Genomic DNA, 24,649 nt, shown 5'->3' on the forward strand with positions numbered 1-24,649 from the left:
AATATGAACCAAATCATATGGTATGATCAACATATAATTAGTGTCTTTCTTAACCTCTCACGGCTAGGATTTTGAAAAACCAAAACAGATTGTAAATAATGAATTCAAATTGTATTATACGAAATAAGGTCGTACAATACAAAGCCTAAATCAAATAGTACAAAATTCTTAGAAAAATAACTATCTAAAAAAAAAAATTCTCTCTTTCCCTGGGTGTGTGCAAGGTTACTCAGTAATGCTATCTACCCAATTACATGATACGACTCATGAAAGGAAAAAATATAGACTATAACAATAATCTACCCAATTTTGAGCTGATTAATTAGTTCTTGAATCGTCACATTTTACCTGAAATATATTTATTATGGTTCTAACGCTTATTTTTCTGTGAAACCCGTTGAATTTGGACTAATGTCAAGGCGTATTTCAAGAAAAAAGGCTTCTTCCCCTCTTAAATATTGGTCAAAAGCAACTCGATGCGTATTTGCTTAATTTATCAAGTTCTGGAAAATTAATAATAAATTTTAAATTTAAATAATATCTGCATTAAATTTATGCCTAGAAAATCTTCATTTCTTAAAAAAAGATTATTTGGGACTTAACCGCTTCTTTAACAAATTTAAATTTAATCTTTTCTGTTTATAAAAAATGTATAAACGTATCTATCTTAATCTTTTTCTCATATATATCATTCAAATGCTGAAGTCATAGCTTGTGATATTTGATGATAAACAATTTGCTTGAAAAGCTTCAGCAAGTTTTCATAAAAGTTTCGCATTCAGTTACCTCAGCTTGCAACATTTCACTGACATTTGGAAACAAAATTTTCGACCATTTTTTTGACATGATGTCAAAAACATATCATATATTTTATGAAATGTTTTTAAATATTGTTACCAGCTGACCGTTATAAATATATCAAATATTTAATGTTTACTGGCGAACATATATATCGGAAAAAATTCAAAAAACTATAAAATTTGTAACAATAAGGACAACATCCCTGGATGAAGAAAACTCAAAAAGGTGGACTTCAAGATTGTGGTGGGTTGGTGATCTCAAATAGATAAATGAAATTTTATTATGTATGTTGAATTCAAATTTATCTATGGATGATATCTAATTTTAAAAGCAAATAATTTCAGGACATGAAATGGGAGGATTTAGTAAAGTTGGTTTGATTTTGGAGAATGGGAGCTCTGTGTTCTAAGAGGGTGTAGTACTGTGGAATGTAGATAAAGCAACAAAATACGATGTGAAAGTCTCTAATAAAAAAATTTCAACGAGCAAAAAATTCTACTCTTAGATATTTAGGATGTCCAAGTGTGTTATGAATAATCGATATCATAGATATTGAATGTATAATTGATAGTTTCCTAGACGCAAGACTCTCTATATGAATTTTGAATTAATAGATGAATTCAATAACATAGTGAATTTTTTATCTAGGCAAACAATTAATTTTCTTCCTTTATATCATAGGTGAGACTTCGTTGTCCATATTTCAAACACAACAATATAGCCTACCTCATACCATATGAGGTTACTATTGAACTATATCGCAAAGGATTCATATAAGAATGGTGGTATTGGACTTCACATGGTGAGTACAAGCCACATTTTGACTCTCAATATGATTCATCTACAACTTCCAACATAGTCGAGAAAGGAAAATTTAGGATGTTCTAGGACTTGTTTTATGATACAACTGAGACAAAATTTCAACAATTTACATAAGAATTTGTCTAAATAGTCATGAGAGTTTGCATGGTAAACACATGTCTAACCTCTCAACAAAGTTAGAGCATGTTTGAAAATCACAAGTGGACATGCACATGTAGATATTTGATGAGCTTCAGAGATAGAGAGAGCATATTAGTGGAAATCAGCCTGCATTAGTATCAGCTTAGCTTGAGAGGAAGTATAAATTTTTTGACTAGATTGTCTTTGTTTTTTGATGCATTTTATATTTTCTAATGTATAAAAACAATGTTCATTATAGCATTGTTATATTATTGTAAAAAAATTATGAATATTTTAAGCAATATATTTATTGTAGCAGTAAGCAGTGTTCGTTAAAACATTTGCATATTATATTTAACCATTTCTAAAAAAATTGCTTGTAGAGTATTTGTTGTAACATTAAACAATTGAACTAAGGTGCTATTTTTTATTTTAATGGTACAGATTTACAGCAGAATTTTTGCCGTAAAGTACCATACGGCAAAAATTTAATTTGATTTGCGGCGGAAATGTCCACCGTACATTATGGCTGATTTGTGACAGAAATTTCGCTGCAATTTACGACGGACATGCCACCGTAAATTGCAATGGTTTTTGGGGCGTCAATATCCATCGCACTTTATGACCGATATTTCTGTCATAAATTCGCAACAATTTACGGTGGAATTTTTGGCGGATAACAGTAAGGATAAAATCATTTTCTTGAACTCAACATTCATCATAAATTTTCCATAAATCCGTCACGAAATATTTGTGGCAATTTATTTTCAACGCATTTGAATTTCTAATACACCTTTTCATGTCGGATTAGATTCCGTCTCAAATTTGCCGGAGATCTTATTTAGCGATGGATTTTACTTGTTTTCCAGTGGGTTCATTTTCCGTAAAATACTAACTTTTTTGTAGTCATACAAATTTAAACTTTGAAGTACAAATCATACTATATGATTTACAATAATCCTGTATGATCTAAAATTTCAAACTTAAACAACCATTAGTTATTCTGGTAATTTTGAAATTGTATTAATTATATTGTATAAACAAATTATCATTTTAATTATTTACCTATTTAAGACCTGAGATTAAGGGGTAGAATAAAAAATGATTTCATATTGTACGATTACGTTTGTAAATAGAAAGCAAGACTAACCAAACACAACTCTCCTTGGCCTATTGGTTGAGAGCTTAGGCTTCCAACTAAGAGGTCCAAGGTTCGAGTCCATGTGTATGCGTTGTGTGTGTGAGTTTGCCTTAAATGGCCTAAATGTCCCAAAAAAATAAAAAAAAGACTAACCAAACCCTATATGGACTAGAATAACTTGATCAAATTGTATTGTATGATGAATATTAGACAATTCGATCAAATAGAGAGCAAATTAGGAATTCAAATAAAGTTATTCTAATCGTATTGTATGATCCATAGACCATACCAAACGATCAGAACATGAAAATAATTAAATATTATTTTTTAGGGTCTCTTGATGAGCATTCTTATAAATAGTATATCTTTGAAAATATGAAAAGCATTTTGACTAATTCTATTGAGTTTCTTGAGAGCTTTTGGTTTGGGAGAGAGAGATTAGGTAGACTTGTGAGAGCTTTTTGACGGACAATGATTTAACGTTTACAAAAGAAATATCTCCTAGTGATGATAATTTTGGAGAGATGCAATAAATAATGAAAAGGATCTGTCATGATCGACAACATATAGGAAATAATAGATATGTCTCCAGGTGTCGAATAGATAAATTGAATTTAATTATTAAAATAATTAAGAAATTTTTTAAAAACAAGATTTTAATAAGTAAATAACAGCTAGATTTGTTGTTGCTTGGTGCTGGAACTCGTCGTAATTTAACACTTGTTCTCCACTCGTTGAGTCTTCTTCAATGTGAAATCTCTCTCAGCTTTCTTTAATCTATAAATTATATGTACAAAAATCTTATTTTCACACTGGCAATTTGGAATAAAGAATTTACTTGGATCAGCATGAATTTTTTGTGTTGCCAAAAATTTAAAAAATGAATTTAAATTTCATGTAATTTCATGAAACAAATATTGGTTCGAGGAGTTTGATATTAGTCGATCGTGCCTATAACTGTGATATGGTAAATGGAACTGATAAATTCATTTGATGTAAAGTTGGTGATGACAACAACAGTGTACTTGCTTGATTATATGTTGAAGTTTTTCTTACATTATTCAATTACCATGATGTGATAATAGGAAAGTTGTGGACTCCGAAAATTCGTGCCCAAGCCTCCCCTCTTTTGGTGGAGTTATAACGGATTAAGTTCCTGGGTAAATTTTTCAACGGCATATTTGGTTTGAAATAAGACACTACTGATCAGAAATTTTGCCCTCATTTTGCGAGGACTTTCTGATCTAATATCTTATTTCGTATAGGCGCAAGCCCCTATAGATAATTACCCCTCTCAATAACGAGAAAGAATATTCGATTAAGGATAGTCATCGATCATATACGTAGAGATGTGTCTGGCATATTGTAGCAACTTAGGTGGAAAAAGATCTAAACAACTTGGACATTTTGAATCAAAACTTGTGGGCAGTTTAGTTTTCAGTTGTTGAAAAAAATTGATGATTGAACAACTCAATTTCCATATGTTACAATTTTTTATCATCTAATATATACATCTTATTCAATATAATAAATCCGGTTTTGTATATATTATGAGTTAGCACAATAATATATTCAAAATATCAAAAACTTAAGAAATGTTTTTTAAATCTAAATGACATTAGAAATAAAATACCGAAGGCCCTCATTCACATTTGACCAAGTTTTTAAAAAACCCTTTCATAGATCCTTGAGATCTAAAGGATGCTTAAGTTCCGTTCTTTTGACAATGAGAACAACTAAAAAAAGATAAAAGTTTCAAAATGTTACATTATTTTTTCAAGTCATCTTCTTGAAACAGTCATGAAAACATCTTTTGCCTCTTTCTGTAATTCTATAAAATTGAAATTCTGTCCTCTGTCCTAGGAAGAGACAAAACCAATAATGAAGAAGCCAACAATAGATAAGGCCCTAGAAATATGATTAGAGAAAGCCATAGGTTAAGCTGGCAACACTGAAAGTAATAAGAGAAAAAAAAAAAATGAATGACAGTCAAGAAGGGGTTGGAAAATTGTGGTGTTTGATCGATATTAATTGTTGCAAAAATTATTGTTTGAATATTTAATATAAAACATAATAATTTCGCCAACTTATGAAGGACTTATATCTCTTTAATAGCCAAAGTGCTTAAACATGCCATTATCGTTTCAAAGCATGCTTAAGATGAGCTCATACAAACAAGATTACAAAGAAGATTAGCATAAAAATCATTACCAACGAACTTAAAAAGATGTTAAAAACTCCCAATGTAATCGAGCTGTAAGAGAAACATCTGTAGATGCTTAATTCCACCTACAGTACTTCAAAAGCAGCAAATGAAAGAAATCAAGTTGTAATGGGAGCTCACTATCGAACAAAGTAACCCTTGTCTAATTCCCCTATAGTAAGGGTTATTTGTAATATGCTCCTCAACTTTTATTTTTTTCCCCTAGTCAGACCTTTTTTTTTCATGAATTTGTCCATCCAAAAATCGGTAAAGTCGCTTGATCTCTCGTTATTTTCATCTGATTATGTTTAACCTTTTTAACACTAACAAATAAGTTTGGTAAAAACTATTATGTGCAAAAGATTTTTTTTTGAATATATATATATATATATATATATATATATATATATATATATAAGTTTGTCACTTGCTCTCCCTGAGAATTAAGGCTGGATCCACCTCTGAATTACGATAAGTTTTGCATAAATCCGACATAAATCCAGCTGCCAAATAGACCCAAAAAAGTTATTCATAAGCCAGAACTTATTGGAAAAGTTGATGTTGTTGTTGGGAGAAATACCTCTATGAGGACCAAGCATTCAACATTGGAACAACCTTCTCTTTTAAAATAGGTGATAAGGATAAAACTAGAGAATTTTAAAATATGGACTAATGTGAAATGCGTGTTATTCTATAAGAGCCTGCTTCTATTTTTCTCATTATTTTTTTTATAAATTTTCTTTCTGCAGCATATACAGGAAACAAGGGTTTTATTTCGAATCTTCAATCCGTTGGGGCAAATGTCTAAACCTTGATATATATATATATTTACTTTGACGAAGTTTTCGCTTCATGGAAATCATCAAAATGGACTTTTTTAATTTGATCTGTTATGAACAAATGAAATTATTCTTTTATTAATAGAAACAGAATGGGGACATCTCTTAGGTAATAGTCTTTGTTAAATTCCATACTTTTCTTTGAATAGTGAAAGTAATACATTAACATTATAAATGAATTGCGTTAAATAGTTTTGGAGAGCATTTGATGAATGATAAAGATTATATCCATGTATTTTGTTAGGTTTGATTAAAATTTTATGGAACTAAGCCATAACTGTATTGACATATTTAAGAGTTATTTTTGTTTGATAAAATGTTCTCCAGCATATCCAAAAAACTCTTAGCTTTGGATTATAAGATCCTTTCTATGGTGGCTAGGATTGTGTTGAGTAAGAGTGTTGTGTTTGATACTCATTTATTTGATCCAAACAGTTAACCCTACTATGGAGGTATGTAATAAACTTTTTTTTTTTCTCAAAAAATTAATTCCAATAGATAGAAAGAGTATTACACTAGCAGAACATATTGTGGCCACAAATAGCAGATTACAACCAGAGAAACAATAGACGGCCAAACTAACATCAAAATGAGCAAAAAAAAAATTGAAAAGCACCCCAAAAACAAATGGACTCAGACCGCGACCTAGTTGCCACGGAAGGGCCATCCAAGGAGGTAATAAAGATAACAACCAAAATCCCAAAGAGACAAAAAATCAAACCATTCAAACTAAAAAGTAAGAACCACCAAGGTTGCCAACAAAGCCCTGGCCATCTGAGGTGCTTGCAGAATAAGTGCTTCATCATAGTCCTATCCCGATCCATCGTCGCAAAAAATGAATAATAGAAAAAGTAACCAAACAACCACCACCACTAAACATCCAAAAAGCAAAGATCATTTCTTTTTGGATTTACGATTTCTCTTCTTAGCATTATTTTTGAAAAAAACCAACATTATCAATTTGACGAAGGCTAAAGTCAAAATTGTCTTGATCACTCTCAGTAAATGCCTCCCCTCCTGCAGAGGAATTGCTATCATGTAACAAGTCAACTTGCCTACAACATCATTCCTCGCCCGATGAACTAACATATCAACATTGGAGATAACAGTTATAGGGACATCAACTAGTAAAGTTTCACCACCCCAAGAATGTAAAGATACCGAATGATCACACTACACCTCCACAACATAAGTAGAAGTAGGGCTTGCTATGTGGTTAATTCAATAATTATTAACTTTCAATGAACCATTAGCACCATCAACACTATCTATTAGGTAACGGCGCCACATCCTCCCCATAAAAAATGTCAGCCAATGAAGCAGCAACCTCCCCTACAATATCATAAGTATGACCCGGAACCAACGCCAAATCCTTGGTAACAGAGGAGTCAACATTAACCAAATCCAGACTCAAAACATTGACTATGATATCCAAAATAGTAGGGCCCTCGGTGGCCAAAACCACAGGTTCATACAAATTATTCACGACTAAACGAACCCCATAAGTAACTTCCCCACACCTAAGCTTAGCAACCCCAGCAGCCTCCCCCCTCGAAACATCAACAGACCCATAAGGAGCAACCCCTGTATCAACATTAACATCAGTAAAACCAATTGGAAAAATAGAAAATTCATTATCTATTAACTTAACAGGAAAAGAAGGCCTGAGATAGTCATTTAACGGGACAACAAGCTGAGACCGACATTCCCCTTGCACATGGCCAATTAATTTACAGTGAGCAGAAAAAGGAGGGAAAGCTTCCATTTCTACTAGTTGGATGTAACTGAGCTTTTCTAGACTAATTTACACTTTTTCCGGATAGTTCATAGTGATATCAAGCTCAACCAACACAAGCACAATGGAAGGCCGCAAACCCAAGGAAGTGGTGTTGTCGACTTTTAGCGGATGACCAAAAATCAACCCTAACGCATGAAGGATTCTGGGATTGAAGAGATTATGGTGAAGACTGGGGAAGGAGATCTATATTGGAATAACAGGACATTCAACACTAATATCCAAAGAAGGAGACCATTTAGTTAATTTCATGTAGCAATTATAAACTAGGTAAGATTTATGGCTAAAAACTATGCTATAATCTAGGTCATTCATATATTTAATCCAGATAAGCGTTGAATCAAGTAGAGTAAATGAAAATTGGCATTGAGCTTCGGGTTGAAAAAAATCTATGGATGGAGTCCAGGCTAGGCCGCTGGGACGGAAATAAGCCAACTAGGGAAAAACGAAAAAGGAGCTAAAAGTGCCAAAATCTCTTCCTCAGAGATCCACAGAGAGGGCTGACCACGGAAGGAAAAAGATTTATGCTCTGAAAAAGAAACATCAGTGGGAGAATCAGATAAGGTTTGAACAAAAGAGTGTGAGTAGTTGGAACCAAACAAAAAACTAGCATCTAACATACGCTTTGCCGCCATTCCAGCCTCTAACGACCGAAAAAAAAATGAATCAACAAACAAAAATGAGCCAAAATGGTAAAAGAAAGGGAGAAGAAAATATTAAAATAATATTCATCCCACTCTTTCCTTCTTTAAAAAGGGTAAATCTTCTAGTCGGAGCAAGTTATGCAAAATTATGTAGCTTGGTGAGTCAACTCTCTAATGGGGCTTAAGGAATGGTTCATCTCCCTTCTGGCATGATGAATGGATAGGTTTTGGGTTTCTTGGCTTTTAGTTCAACATTCCTTCTACTTTCTCATTAAATGTTTCTTACTTCATTAGAGATGATAAGTGGTGTGAAAATCTGTTATAAAATCATGTGACTCAAAATATTATTGATATCATTTTTTATTTAACAATTAAATAATGATATTCCAATTTTTAAAGTTTTTTAGAATGGAGAATTTTATTTTAAAAAAGTTTGAACTTTCTTTAGAACTAAGAAGGATAGTAGTAATTCTTTTATAATGTGTGGAATTCCTCTACTCCTATAACTATTTTTACGCTAACTTGGAAAATTTTAAAGGGATTTGTATCTTTTGATTGTAGATTACACAAAAAATGTATTTGAATGGATTCCAAATGCCAATGTATTTCTCAAATTGAAACAATTAAACATGGTTTTTGGATTGTTCTGTTCCTACAAAAGTGTGGTATGAATTGAAGAATGGGTTAGGTCTTTAAGTGCAGTCCAATAATAATAATTGTTTCTTCATTTTGGCTGCATGGTTTCACAGAAAACCTAAATGTTACATTCTTATTGTTGTTCTTACGATTACTTTTTGGCTTTTTTGGTTGCAGAGGAATAATTGTAGGCATAAGAATACTAAAATGAGCTCTTATATGGTTATTAATTGTCTTAAAAAAAATCAGGATCTTTTTATTGCCAAGATGTTGACCCCAAAGCATTTTAGAGGAAATTGCATTTGGTTATCATATTTTAACATTAATTGTCTAAACTATTGTAGAAGCTAAATTTCCAAATTTATGAGTTGGATTAAACCTCAAATTGATGAATTTATACTCAGTATTGATAGCTTTGTTACTAATGGTGGTCTTATTAGATACCATCATGGTAGGTTTTCATATGGTTTTTCTTCAAATATTTGTAAAGGCAATATTTTGTATGTATGTTGAATTGTGTGCCTTTTTAATGGGATATTATTATGCATTGAAAAGAAAATTTTGAATATTTGGATTGAGTCCAACTCTAAGTTGCTTGTTTCTTTTGTCATTACTCGTAATGTAAATACTAATGTGCTTTATTTATTTAACAAAGCATTATTCTTGCTTAATACAGTTAATTATGTAATATCTCAAATTTGGAGAGAAGGTGATGTTTGTGCTAATTTTTTGGCTATGAAATGTGCTAAAATTTCATAGCATGGAGATTCTAGCTTAGCTCAACATTTGGTTGCTTCTGATGGTGACCTATTGGTTTTATTCTTTTTTTTGCTTCTTATGTTATTGTATTTGATTGTTTTTCATGCTTGTTCTATTTTTGATCAGGGTTCAGTGTTTTTGGGTGATTTTGGAGTTGAATGTTTTAGTGTTATCTGGTCTTATTATTTCACTGATCTAACTTTTATATGGGTTTGGTTTTTTTTTTCCTTTATTTTCCTGTATGTGTTAGGGAGTTAGTTTTATTTTTTTGGTTTGTGATTCATTTCCATCACTAGTTGTGGTCTTCCCTATTGTTTTAATTCCATTATTATCTCTATTATAACAATGGATTTTATGCTCCCACTTGTTGGATCATTTATTATGTTAAGGATTATCTTTTTCATCTTGTTCATATGCAAATTACAGTTGTCCTCCATTCTATTTTGGTCTCCTTGTCAGGTATGTGCAATCTTCTTTGGTTTGTTATTATCTATCTATTTTTTGAAATTTTTTAGGATGTATTTTTTTGCTCATCATGTATTTTGGTCTTTGCAATTCTAATCCTGCTACTACTGCTTTTGGATTTTTTGGTTTGGCCCCTAGCCTACCATTTTTGATTTTTTTATTGTACTAGATAGAGGGATCAATGACTTTATAGGTTTTCTTTCTCTTTTTAATGTAGCTCTTTGAGCTTTTTGTGAGTTTTTTATCTCTATAAGAAATTTGTAACTTATTTTTCCATTGAATGAAATTTAAATTTTCTAAAAAAAAAATTTTGACATAAATTATAATAAAGCCAGCTCAATTTAGGGTTGCATTAAATGAATCCATTGTCACACTAATTATGTGTTTAATATTACTCATTTTTGGGAGACTCATGTACATGAGTTTACAGCTTAACAACCTTTTATGATGAAAATATATATTCTATATAGTATAAAAGTAATTTATATTTAAGATATGGACTCAAGGAGCAAATCATATTGTAGAACCCTCCTTTATTATATAATAAATAGTGAAAAAACTTTATTATAAGAAGCAAATATAAAATCTTCATAATATTTTAAAATTTTCTTACATTTATGTGTTGTAACTTATTTGTATGATCACTTTTGAAAATTTCAAACCCTTAGGGAAGGGAATGACTTCAGTTGATCTTGTTCAGGATTGGGTAATTCTATATAATATTATCAACATGACTCAAGGTCTACTCATGAACAAATTTGATTAGTCGCTAAAAAATTCTTTATTGAAGGATATGTTGAGGAGAATTTCCCCCATCATAGCTAATGATCATTCCTAGGTGAGGAGGTTAAGCCAAATGCTTTCAAGTTTGTTTAGATACAATGGTTAGGCAAACAAGCCTTAGCACACTTGCTGATACAAATAAGATTTACCTTTGAGAAGCTAGTATTTTTTAAATAATTAAATTTAATTAAGACTACGCATATCTTCATTGATTAAAATGTGTCATTAGTGGTTTATAAAACCTTTTCTTTTATTTTGACTTTACACGTGTTGAGGACATGGAAATGGTGAAAATGAGGAGTCAAGTATTATCAGTGGTTAACCCTTTATATGTATGAAACGGACCATTAAGTTTGTTCCTATAAAGGAGAATTTGAAAGAAATTTCTAATTGGGTTAAAATACCTAACTTCTCCCTTTTGCTGGCCAAAACTTTACATTTGAAATATCACAGGTAAAATAAAACATTCTTATTATTGACACCTGTGTTTGATTATTTTTCTTGCTTGTTCTATTATGGATCTAGGTTCAAGGTTTTTGGGTGGTTTTCAAGTTGAATGTTTTGGTGTAGTCTAGTTTTATTATTTCATTGATCTTGCATTTCATTACTTTTTGTATTTTTTTCTCTTTATTTTCCTTCTTTTGTTAGGGAGGTTGTTTGGTTTGTTTGTTATGCTTCATTTTTTATCCCTGGTGAAAGTTCGACAGGGATGTTAGGCCCTTATGAACTAGTCCTGAGGCTAACTAAGAGGGGGTGAATTGGTACTTAAAACATTTCTTGAAACATAAACACCAACAAAACCAAAAAGATTCACCACAAGAGTAATGAAGTGTAGAAATTAAATGCAGAAGAATAATAAGAAAGAACACACCATATTTTATAGTGGTTCGGTCAACTTGACCTACGTCCACCCCCTGGAGGTGCCCTTCGAGTATTGCACTAAACTCAGTGTCTCTCCTTTTTCCCCCACTTCAAGGAGGATAAGCCTATACAAAAACTCCTTTCTACTAAACCTGATGAGGCAGAGAACCCAACTCCTTTTGCTTCCTCTAGAAGCATGTAAAGAAACCAACTCCTTTTGTTTCTTCTAGAAGCAGGCAAAGAACCTGGATCAGATGCTGAAGTAGAACTCTCTCAAACCTCCAAGGAACCAGGGACGACGACTGGAGAAGACGACTCGGATCCTTGCTTGGATCAGCCTTTGTGAAACCCCTTACAAATGCCCCACACAAGATCCTCTCTCTCTCTCTCCCTTGCTTTCCCTCTCCTCTTGACTCTCTCAGGTTATGAAAACAGTAAAAGATACACTCTTTGGTAAAACAAGAGGTCTTATATAAAAGAGCTTCAGATTTTCTCTTAATTGCAACAAAATGACATTATCGTCCAGGATGAGTATCCGATTGTCTCTTATAATCAGTACAAATTTAGCTCCATCAGCCAGGACGATTTGAGAGAGTATTGACGTTCAAAAGGATAATTTGTTCATATCATTTAGGATGATAGGATATTATCCTATACGATTAGTTCAAGTCATTAAATATCATCCAGACCATCGCCCTGGATGGATGTCTGGACGAGGAAAAATAACTAGATCGTTCTGGATGATCTCACGATTGTCTGGGTAGATTAGTACAAAATGACCAATATTGTCCAAAACATCGCACTGAATGGATGTACGAACAATGGAAAAATAACTTGATCATCCAAGCCAATATCTCGATTGTCCTGGATGATTAGTTCAATTCAGTACATAACATCTAGAGCATCGCTCTGAAAGCAACCAAGCTAATTATATATCATCCAGGAAAAACTAAGGCTTGTTAACTAATCATCCCAGCCGATCCTGAGATCATCCAGGATGATATGATTGAGCAATCAATCCTTAATTGCTTTCCTTAATTTCTATATTAATTTAGGCATAATTACACTGCATCATTCAGGATGATGTCCAAAAATAAAATATGTCTAAATAAAAATGGTGGTTAATTCTTACTGATTTGAACTTATCATCCTGAATGATGCTAATATCATCCATGATGATTTGTTTAATGACATCTTCCTTAACAAGGATTCCCTAATTAGGGTTTCTATTTTTAATGGACTAAAAAAGGTAAAAGACACTTGATGTATATTATAAGCTAACTCAGTCCTAATCCACCCATTCTTATGCTGGTTCGATTTTCAAATCGATCTTATGGGCCTAAAACGTTAGTATGAAAGACAATCATAGAAAATTAGAATTGTTTGTTATCATCAAAATTCTATTTCCTGAAATCAGATTCACAACAATCTCCACCATTTTTATGATGGCAAACAATCAAAACAAAATAAAACACGAACAAGTGAAATAGTATAATGAAATAAACTCAAGCAATCACTAACTCAAACAAATATTACTCCCTCTTTTGGCATCACAAAAAGGAGGAGGAAAAAATAGAAAAGTAAAGTATAATAGAAGACGAAAAAGAAGAATGAAAGCAAGGCATTTTTTTTAATAAAAACATGAAATAATAAGTTCTCCATGTGATTGAATTTTAAAAAATTGTAAGAACAATGAGTTAACATCATCGAAATCCAAAAAAATGGTAGAATAGCCGATCGTGTTATCCCTAGCTCGGACTTCTCTCAAGGCAAATCTTCTTTTGAAAATAAAAGACCTAACTCATTAAAACCAATTGGATAAGAAAAAAGAAATCCGTTCACAACTTGGTTTCAAAAAAATATCTTATTGAAATAATATACCAAAGTAATTTGTCACAATCACAAAACTCAAAATTAAGCCTTTGAAAATATCAAGTGATAAATGAATTATTCTAAGATTTAAAAGTTTGAAAGAGAAGAAAGCTTGCTTTTGTTGGCTCAATTTATGCCTCTTGTCAGTTGATTAGCGCACTTTGCATATCTTTTAATTTTTTATAAACTTTGTGTATCTTTCATTTTTTTTGGCGATCGTTATTGAAATATGTTAAATATTAGTTAGGTTATTAGACCTAAGCTTTTGTCCCAACGACTAACCAAGAGGGGGGTGAATTAGTAATTTTAAAAATTCTCCTCTTATTTTAAATTTGAAAGTTTAAAATCGATGAATTTTTTTTATTATTTTAAAACTATTTTTCAACCATAGATAATTGTAAGATAGAAAAATAAAAAAGCAGCGGAAAATAAAGGACACAAGATTTATAGTGGTTCAGTCAAACACAACCTACATCCACTCCCTGAAGTTTCTCACTTCAGGTGTTGTACTATTACCACTAGTGTCTCTCCTTTTTCCCCCACAGCAAGACAGAGAAGCCTTCACAAAAACTCTCTTCCACCACTACCCGGTGTGGCAGAGAATTGTCATCCTTTTACACCCTCCAAGTGTAGGCAGAGTACCGTCATCCTTTTACACTCTCAAAGTGTAGGCAGAGTACCTTCCGCTTTTCACATTCTCCAAATGTAGACAGAGAACCTTTCACTTTTCACAATCTCCAAGTGTAGGTAGAGAACCTTAAATTTTTCATACTCCTCGAGTGTCGGTAAAGAACCAGATCTTCTTGAAAGACCTTCTATTGAGAAATCTAGAAGGACAAGAGAAAAGAGTGAAGTAATCACAAATTACAAATAGAGATCATTACCTTTGAGTAATCAAGTGAACTCTTCTTGCTCAAGTAGTAAGAAATCTCCTTCAAACACTCTGTCTCTCACTCTCTCCTTCAAAATTCGTTAAGTATGTACGAAGACAAAATGACAAAAAGATTGCATGACAGTCTTAAGTGGACCTTTTATAGAAAAGACGCAAAAAAGCATCCAAAAACTGCAATTTTTCAAATTTGAACATTCAAGATCATCCCGTACGATCGAAATTTGTATGTATGAACAGTATAAAAACTGTTGCGTATGAACTCAATGTAAATTGGAATGAACTTCCTTCGTACCTGATCATCGTCCCATACGAACATAATTTGTTTGGTATAAACATTTATTCCTAAAGTATATTTCTACAAAAATGCAAGACGAACTACAAGTTTACTAAACAGAGGAGATCATCTTGGGACAAATGGGTAAAATTATCTGGATGAATAGTTCAAATGACTAATCCAGAGGATATTGTATTGGGATGAATGGGTAAAATTGTCTGGACAAATAGTTCAAATGACAAATCCATATGACATCATCCTAGGATGAATGGGTAAAATTGTTTGGACAAATAATTCAAATGACAAATCCAGAGGACATCATCCTGGGATGAATGGGTAAAATTGTCTGGACGAACATATCAAATGACAAATCCAGAGCAGATCATCCTGGGACGAATAGGTAAAATCTTTTGGATGAATAAATACTTAGAAAAAATTTTGTCATCTATGTTCATTCCATTGCTTGTTTGGTAGTATAACTAACCAGATCGTACCGTACGAACATGGTTCATACTTTACGATCAATTTTAAAAATTTTGAATTTTAGAGCTCTCCCCCGATGTGCGTGTTCTAAGTTACTCAATTACAAACATATTCTCTCAGACTCAAATAAAATGAAAAATACAAACTCTAATTTTACACAACATCCTAAGCAGATCTTAATTTGAAGTCTTCAACAATCTGGAGTATGATTTCACTGAAATGTTAGTACACACAAGAGAAAAAAAAATATTCCAAAATATTCTAGGAGAAAAAAATAAAAAAAAATAATAATATTTTGAATCATCAAAAACATTCAAGTTGCAAGAGTGTAAAACATGCAAAGCTAAGTAGCAACTCTCTCAAAAATCTCGACCTTTTTTATGATGACAAAACAATTATTGTTTGTGTAAATTTAAAAGTCCTAAGTTTCTCCTAAACTCCTCCTGAATGAATAAGCATGTAAGAATAATGGGCATTTATTTCAAACAAATCAAATTTGTAATTTTAAAGTTTTTCAACACACAAAAAGTAATCACACACAACACATAAAACTAATCACAAACAACACACAAAAAATGAGACTGAAATGCCAAAATAAATACAAAACATGTTAAAAGACATGAACAACACAATCAATCAAATGTCAAATGATATTTCTCTCCCTTTTTTACAACAACAAAAAGAGAAGAAGAAACGAACAAACACAGAAATGTAAGAAGTTATATGATAAGCCTTTGATAATTGATCCCGAAAGAGATTGAGTTATATTTGCAATAAAAAAATATTAGAGAAAAAGAAGAATTCATATGATTTAAGTATAGATATAACATAGATAAGAAAAAAACTATCAAGGTCATGAATCAGTTTAGACAATGAGATAAGTAAAATTATTTCAAAGTAGATGAAATGAAAATTTATGTATTTCAAATTTCAATAAAAAATATATATAAAAAAAAAGATTCATTTGAATTTAAAGATTAAAAGACAGAGGAAAGAACATATACTTGTGGAACTTTGCACATCTTCTCAATATTAGTGGCACACTTTGTGCATCTTTTTGTATTTGTGGGCTAATTTTGTGTAACTTTATCAATTTGCAAACCATTACGTATTCTTTTGATTTTTGTATATTTGTATATTTTTCTTCAAGTTTTTAATTGATCTTTCCAAAATCGATAATCTAAAATCTCAAATTTCTCTAAGTACAAAGATATTTATATTTAAAAGAGAGATAAAAATAAGAAAACATCAAACTTGCAATAATAATATTAAATTATGTTAGTCCAACAAGAGACATGAATTTGATATCCTTAACTTGATTGAGTTATAACACAACTTAAATTTTTTGAAAAATTAGATTTTCTAATGAATTTAATATTTTATTGAATTTCAAAGTATACCACATGTTAGATCAATTTGTCTAGATAATCATAGAGGCTAACAAACATTTCTGAAAAAGATCAAAAACAGCTAAAAAATAAGATAATTTTTATGGATATCATGGTGAATGATAATACATTGAGCACGATAGATATCAATACACACATATTTTATAAAACATAAAACATAAAGACATAAAAACTAACAACATATCACATCAAAACTGGTAGAGAGAATCATAAAAGAAATACAATCATCATTCTGAGTGGACCTGTTCTAGAGGTGGTGGTTGGTTGAACAAATTAAAATAATTATATATCATAGCTATATTTATGTTGACTGATTCAAATTGACCTCTTACTTAGCCGATATCCTTCTAGTATTGAAAGTCTTACTGCTGAAGATGAGTTTCAATTTGATCAAAATGTTGATCAAAGTGGCTTTCAAGACAATCAAAGCACTGGAACATTTCTTAAAAGTTTTGTCTACCAGCAGTTGCAGGTGGAGGTCTATTCCTTTCTTCCTTAGAGTCTTCACTTTTAAAATGTGCATCTCTATTAAAAATTGCTTATAATGATCCATCATTATAGTAGATAGTCTCCTCTATATTTTAAATAGGATGAACTAGTTTATACTTCTTTTCAAGAATGTAGGTCACAAGATGTCCTAAGGCTATATTATTCTTTCTCTTATGGGAGACATGGCCAATCTCAGAAAGTTCATACATGTACTCAATGATCAATTGGGCTTCATTTATTGGTTAGCTAGACATAATCAGATATGTTACAATGGAAACAATAGGAATAATATTTACTCAATCACCAGCTTTAAGAATAATGGAAGGACGAAGAACATGCTGGATGATTCGAGCATTTTGGTTAAGAGTGGACACCTTAGGCACATGACCTATATTTGTAATCCCTCTAATAACTTTATTTATTACAGTCCAGTCGAAGTTAGAGGAAGAGGTCAAGGTATAGGCTCTAATCCCTTGAGTCCTTAAACTTAAGAATATCCCCAAATCCTCTTCAGTTATTTCTACCTTCTTTTTTAAAACGTAAGATCTAATCACACTCTGCTTAGTATTAAAAGTCATGTTTGCAAGGAAGTAGTGGAATATTTCCTTGTTGTAGAAGTGGATTAGGGTCAGAATAAAAGCAAACTAGGTAGAATCAAAAAGGTGTATTACTTTAAATGTAAGTTGCTCCTGGAGAAGAACTCTAGAATGAGTGATTTTAGCGGAAACGAACTTAGGAAAAGACTCTTCATTTTCTTTGGATAGAAAATTTTCTTCTGGATTTCTAGAGGAAGGTCCTCTAGTCAGTTCCATAGCCACTCTAGTCCTTTTGCTTGAGCTTGCCATTCGACAGATTTGGAAAGATGAGAGGATTTAATATTTTTTAAGTGAATGAAAATAGAGTTCTAAACTTTTCTATTTAAAGAAAAACTGAACATTCGTACGTATGAAACTGGTTTCGTCCTGTACGATATAGGGTTCATAAGTATGAAATAAAATTTCATATGTACTAATGACTGAGTCCAAAATAAAATAGCTTTTCATAATCATGCAAGTTACGAGGCGTCCTTCATACATACTTTTGACCAAATGATGGTTTGAAACGTCCCCCACTCAGAAATCCCATATGTTCGTATGTACAAACTGAAGGTTTTTCAGTTCGTACATATGATCAGAAATAAAGAAACTATTCTGACCGTATAACCATCTACATGCATACATACAAATGAACACATCGTTCAGACAATCTGGGTATCGTAGAGACGAACGATAATAAAATCTTAAAAACTACATGCAGACTGTTCAACTCAACGATTGATAAGCTACAAGATTCGTCTAGTACAAAAATATTTTGTACAGATGAAAGTAACACTTTAAAACTTTCATATGATTGCTCTAAAACATGAATTTTGAATGTGAAAATATTTTTGAAAACACACTAAACTAACAGACAAAATAACAAAAGCAAACAGGCACAAAAACTGAAAAACACACAAGGAAAATCACAAAACTTGAAGCACACATACAAAAATACATATCAATGTTGCAGAAATTTTAATTAAGAATTTAAATCAATTACACCAAGCCTTGCTCTTAATGTACTCAAAGTATCAAAGGCTAGTGGTTTTTTTTTTGATATATCTGTAAGTTGTGTTCAATTGAAACATGATTGAGTTCAATTTCTCCTTCGTATACATGATCCCTTATGAAATGATGCTTGATATCAATATATTTGGTTCTTGAATGTTGAATAGGATTTTTAGAAATGCAAATGGTACTAGTATTATCACAATTAATGGGAATTGTGCCTATTGTTAATCCTAAATCAATCAACTATTATTTCAACCAAAGTACTTGTGCTACACAGCTTCCTAATGCTATGTATTCAGCTTCAGCAGTAGATAGAGCTACATAATTCTATTTTCTATTGGACCAAGAGACTAAAGAATTTTTAATAAATTGACATGTTCTAAAAGTACTCTTTCTATCAACCATACAACCTACAAAGTCTGAATCTGAATATCCAATTATTTTAAATGAAGAGCTAAACTTAGGATACTAAATTCTTAAGTTCTAAGTTCCAAGAGATATCTCAAAATCCTTTTCACTGCTGTCAAATATGATTCTTTTGGATCTGATTGAAATCTAGCACATAAATAAACGCTAAACATAATATCGGTTCTGTTAGCTATCAAGTAAAGCAAAGATCTAATAGTTTTCCTAAATTTCTTTTGATCAACAAATTTTCACTTAGGGTCTTTATCCAACTGAACTGAGAAACTCATAGGTGTACTAATAGGTTTAGCATTATCCATTTCATACTTTTTTAGGATATCCTTAACATACTTCGACTGACTAAGAAATGTACCCTCCTCAATTTGCTTAATGCTAAAGCCTAGAAAGTAACTCAAATCTCCCATTAGACTCATCTCAAATTCACTTCTCATTATTTTAGAAAAATTATCAAAAAAAATTTTATTTGTAGATCAAAAGATGATATCGTCAACATAAATTTGTACAATGAGAATATCCTCTCCAATTTTTTTCAAAAAGAGAGTTATGTCCACACTTCCTTTTTCAAAAGATCTCTCAAGTAGGAAGGTGCTCAATCTCTCATACCAAGCCTTAGGTGCATGTTTCAATCCGTACAATGCCTTTTTCAATTTAAAAACATGATTTTGGTGTTTAGAATTTTCAAAGCCAGGAGTTTATTCCACATAAACATCCTCTTGAATTAACCCATTTAAAAGGGCACTTTTAACATCCATTTGATATAATTTAAATCCTCTAAAGCAGGTAAAGGCTAACAAAATCCTAATTACTTCAAGTTTAGCTATACGGGCAAAAGTCTCCTCAAAATTAATTCCTTCAATCTGATTATACCCCTTTGCCATCAATCTAGCCTTATTTCTAATGACTACTCCTAAGTCATTCATTTTATTCTTAAATACCCACTCAGTCCCAACTATACTTTCATCCTTTAGCCTTGCAATTAATTCCCATACTTCATTTCTTACAAATTAATTTAATTCTTCTTGCATTGCAAAAATAAAAAATTCATCCGAAAGTGCTTGATCAATATTTATGAGTTATATGATAGAAATAAAGGCTGAATGATTAACTTTTTTGCTCAGTTTATGCCTAGTCCTAACACCCTCACTTGGTTCACCTATAATCAATTCCTTTGGATAATTTTTAGAAAATCTCAAATTTCTAGGCAACAAGTTTTCTATCTCTAAATTTTCATCAACATTTTTTTTTTAATCTTTTGGGAGTCAATTTCTATCTCATCCTCTTCAATAATCGGCTCTTCCAAAATTCCAGATTCAGCAAATATAATATGTATGGTCTCCTCAATTATTAAATTTCTTTTATTGAATACTCTATAAGATTTTTCAACACTAGAGTATCCTAAAAAAATTCCTTCATCTGATTTTTTATCAAATTTTTTTAAGGTAGATTTTCCATTATTATGTATGAACACCTTACATACAAAAATATGCAAATGTGACAAATTTGGTGTTTTCCCCTTAAGTAACTCATAGGGTGTTTTATTCAAGTTTGATTTGACATTCATCCTATTCAGAACATAACATGTCGTGCTAACCGCTTCAGCCCAAAAATATTTAGGAAGTGAATATTCTGCCAACATGGCTCGGGCGGCTTCTATTAATGTTCTATTTTTTTTTTTTTGACTACCCCATTCTGTTGAGTGGTTCTAGGTGAAGAAAAATTGTTATCAATCCATTTCTCCTTACAAAAATCCTCAAATTTTTCATTTTCAAATTCTCCTCTATTATCACTTTGAATTATCAAAATTTAACATCCTAGTTTTCTCTAAATCCAAGTCAAAAAATTTCTAAACTCCTCAAATGATTCACTCTTATGATATAGAAATCTAACCCATGTGAATCTAGAGAAATCATCCACAATCACAAATACGTATACCTTCCCTCCTAGACTTACAGTTCCAACTGGTAAAAAAAGATTCATATGCAAAATCTCCAATAATTTACTAGTTCTAAGATCCTTATTGGACTGAAAAGTGGATATCACCTATTTTTTTAATTGACATGCATCACAAAGGTGATCCTTAGTAAAGTCTAATTTTAGTATACCTTTCACTAAGTTCTTTTGGGTAATCGTCCTAAGGTTTTTTATGCTAGAGTGATAAGTCTCCTATGCCATAGCCATGACTCATCAAAAATAAATTTTAAATAAAAAGTAGTAGGAGTTTTGATATTATTCAAATCTAGCATATAAATAATGTTTACCTGTATACCATGCAAAACATCATTACTATTCAGACTTAATATGCAGCCAGTAGGAAAAAATTTAACATAATATCATTTATCACATAGCTAACTAATACTCAAAAGATTATGCTTTAAGCCTTCTACTAACAAAACATTTTCTATAAAAAAGTTTTTCAATTTTCCTATCAAACCTGATCCTACCACCTTACTTATGGTGATATCTCCAAGTGTAACCCTGCCTCCACTCCTGGCTTCCAGTGATATGAATTTTGCAGTATCTACAGTCATATGCTTTGAGCAACCACTGTCCAGGTACCATATGCTCTCACGAGGCTTTATGTGAGAGTGATCTTGTAAAATCATCAAACATTAGACCTGGGAACCCAAATAAGTTTGGGTTCACCTCTTGGCAAATTATAAATAGATGCATATATGTTATGTCTAGGTTTATGCATCTTAGGATTCCACACCTAATGAGTTTTTCTTTCCAATGTACAAGTGTGTGCTATATGTCCAAATTATCCATAATTATAACATTTAACTCCAGAAAATGGATTTCTCAATCTTTTATATCTACTTTGTCTCTTCCTGAGTTGTATAAATTTTGGATACAAAATAGGATTAGTGAAATCTTCAAGTCTTGGGGATTTTCTATTTTTTCTCGAGAGCTCCCACTTTAAATCTCAAATACATGTTCATGCCCGTATAGATTGTTATGTCATAATTCAGATAGTGCTCTCTATTTTTTGATTCATCCTTAAAAGTTTTAAATTCTTTTTCTAGTTATGTATAGGATGATTTTAAATTTTTATGATTCTTATTCAATTAGTCAAACTCATTAAGTAATTTCATATAGTTGTTATCAATTAATGCATGATTTTTCCTTAGAATTTCTTATTCTCTTTGCAGTTCTTGTAACTCTAAGTTCAGGCTAGAATGCATTTTCTTTAACTTCATATATGCATCATGCATTGCTTTTAAAGACTTCTAAAAATTTATTGTAAGTCAAGTCACATACCTCTTCTTGATCTAACTGATTAAGATTACCAGCCATCAAGCATAGATTGGTGACTTCCTCTTTCTTTTAGACTCTAACAAGTCTGAAGCTGAGTCCTCCTAGAAAGCTCTTTGGAATTTCTTCTTACCATAATTGGTTTCTCCTCTATATTCTCCATGCTATGAGCGGCTTTTAGTTTTGGGTAGTCTGACTTAATGTGTCCAAGTTTCCTGCACTCATAGCAAATTACATCATTAGAAATCTTGACATTTCTATTGAACTTTCCTCGATTCCTTTGCTGAAATCTCTTTTACTTCCTCTTCAAAAAGCTTCTGAACTGTCTAGTCATCAAAGAAATGTCATCCTCATCCTCAGGTACAGATAGATCACTCTCCGACTCCTTTACTTTCAGTGCTATGTTCATCTCCCTTTGTGGTTCACCTATATCAATATTTCTTTGACTCACTCCTTACTCGTAAGCAATTAGTGATCCAAAAAGATTGTCAATAGAGTAAACATTTAAATCTTTAAACTCTAATATAGCAATAATTTTTGCATCATAAGCAATAGGCAAATAATGAAGAATTTTATTTATCATTTCAGCATTTGTTAATTCTCTACCTAGTGCATGCAAAGAAGTGACTATTTGTGTGAATCTTATATACATGTCAGAAATGGATTCATTGGATTTCATGTGAAACAATTCATAATTATGTAATAAGATATTAAGTATGGTTTATTTAACTTCATTAGTGTTAGGAGAGTAACTATTTGCATGTTTTACATTCTTGCAACTTGTATTATTTTGATGATTTCAAATTTTATTATTTTAAATGTTGTTATTTCCTAACACTTTTTTTGGAAGAGTTGTTTTTTTGCTCTTGTGTGTACTAACGTTTCAGGAAAATTGAACTCCCGAATACTTAAGACTTCAAATCAAATTCAGTATGAGATATTTTGTAATTTGAAGCTTGTATTTTTCTTTGAATAAAGTTTGAGAGGGAGTGATTGTAATTGAGTAAATAAACACACTTACACTTAAGGAGATCTTTAAGAATTTATACTGATTGTACGGGACGAACATAATTCGTTTGGGATGATCAAGTCAGTTATCTCCTCTAAAGAGCAATGGAACGAACAAGAATTGAAAAAAAAATTTCTAAGTCCTGATCGTCCAGGACGAACGTTTTATCGTCCCAAGATGAAATGTCCTATGGAAATTTTTTGTTCAGACGAAATTCATATTCGTAGTAGGACGAAATGCTCTTTGGAAAATTTTTGTCCAGATGAACTCAAATTTGTACCAGGATGAAATGTTCTCTAAAAAATTTTCATTCAGATGAAATTCATATTCGTGCCAGGACGAAATGCTCTCTAGAAAATTTTTGTCCAGATGAACACAAATTAGTCCCAAAATGAAATGTTCTCTGTAAAAATTTTGTCCTGACGAACTCATATTCATCCTAGAATGAAGTGAACCGACTCTTCAAATTTTGTCGGAGTTCTGCAGTTTTTGGGAACCGACCTATGGTATAACTGTTGGTACCAGATGAACCTAGTTTATACGGGATGCTGATCGGGTACGAATTCAATTCGTACCAATATACATTTGGTTCATTTCCAACTCATTTAAGTAAAATTGTCGAGGACGATCCACAATCGTACGGGATGATCAACTGCATGTTGAATTAGAAATATGCAGTTTTTGGATGATTTTTCTTGTCTTTCATATAAATAGTCCAATTTAGATTGCCACTTAATCTTTTTGCTTATTGATCTTCGTGTCTATTGAAATAAGAGTCAAGGAGAGAGTGTGAGAGAGTGTTTAAAGGAGGATTCTTACTACTAGAACGTGAAGGCTTCACTTGGTGTTTAACGGTAAGAGTCTTTACTTTTGATTTGTGATTACTTCAGTCTATTCTTTCTTCCTTATAGATTTATTGTGAGAAGATCTATCAAGGAGATCCAGTTCTCTGCTGACACTTGGATAGTGTGAACAGCCGAAGGGTTCTCTACCCACACTTATAGAGTGTGAACAGCCGAAAGGTTCTCTGCCCACACTAGGAGAGTGTGAAAGGACGAAGGGTTCTCTAACTACACCGTGAGAGT

This window comes from Dendrobium catenatum, unplaced genomic scaffold, assembly GCF_001605985.2.
Source record: "Dendrobium catenatum unplaced genomic scaffold, ASM160598v2 original_scaffold_61322, whole genome shotgun sequence".
Classification (NCBI taxonomy): Eukaryota; Viridiplantae; Streptophyta; class Magnoliopsida; order Asparagales; family Orchidaceae; genus Dendrobium; species Dendrobium catenatum.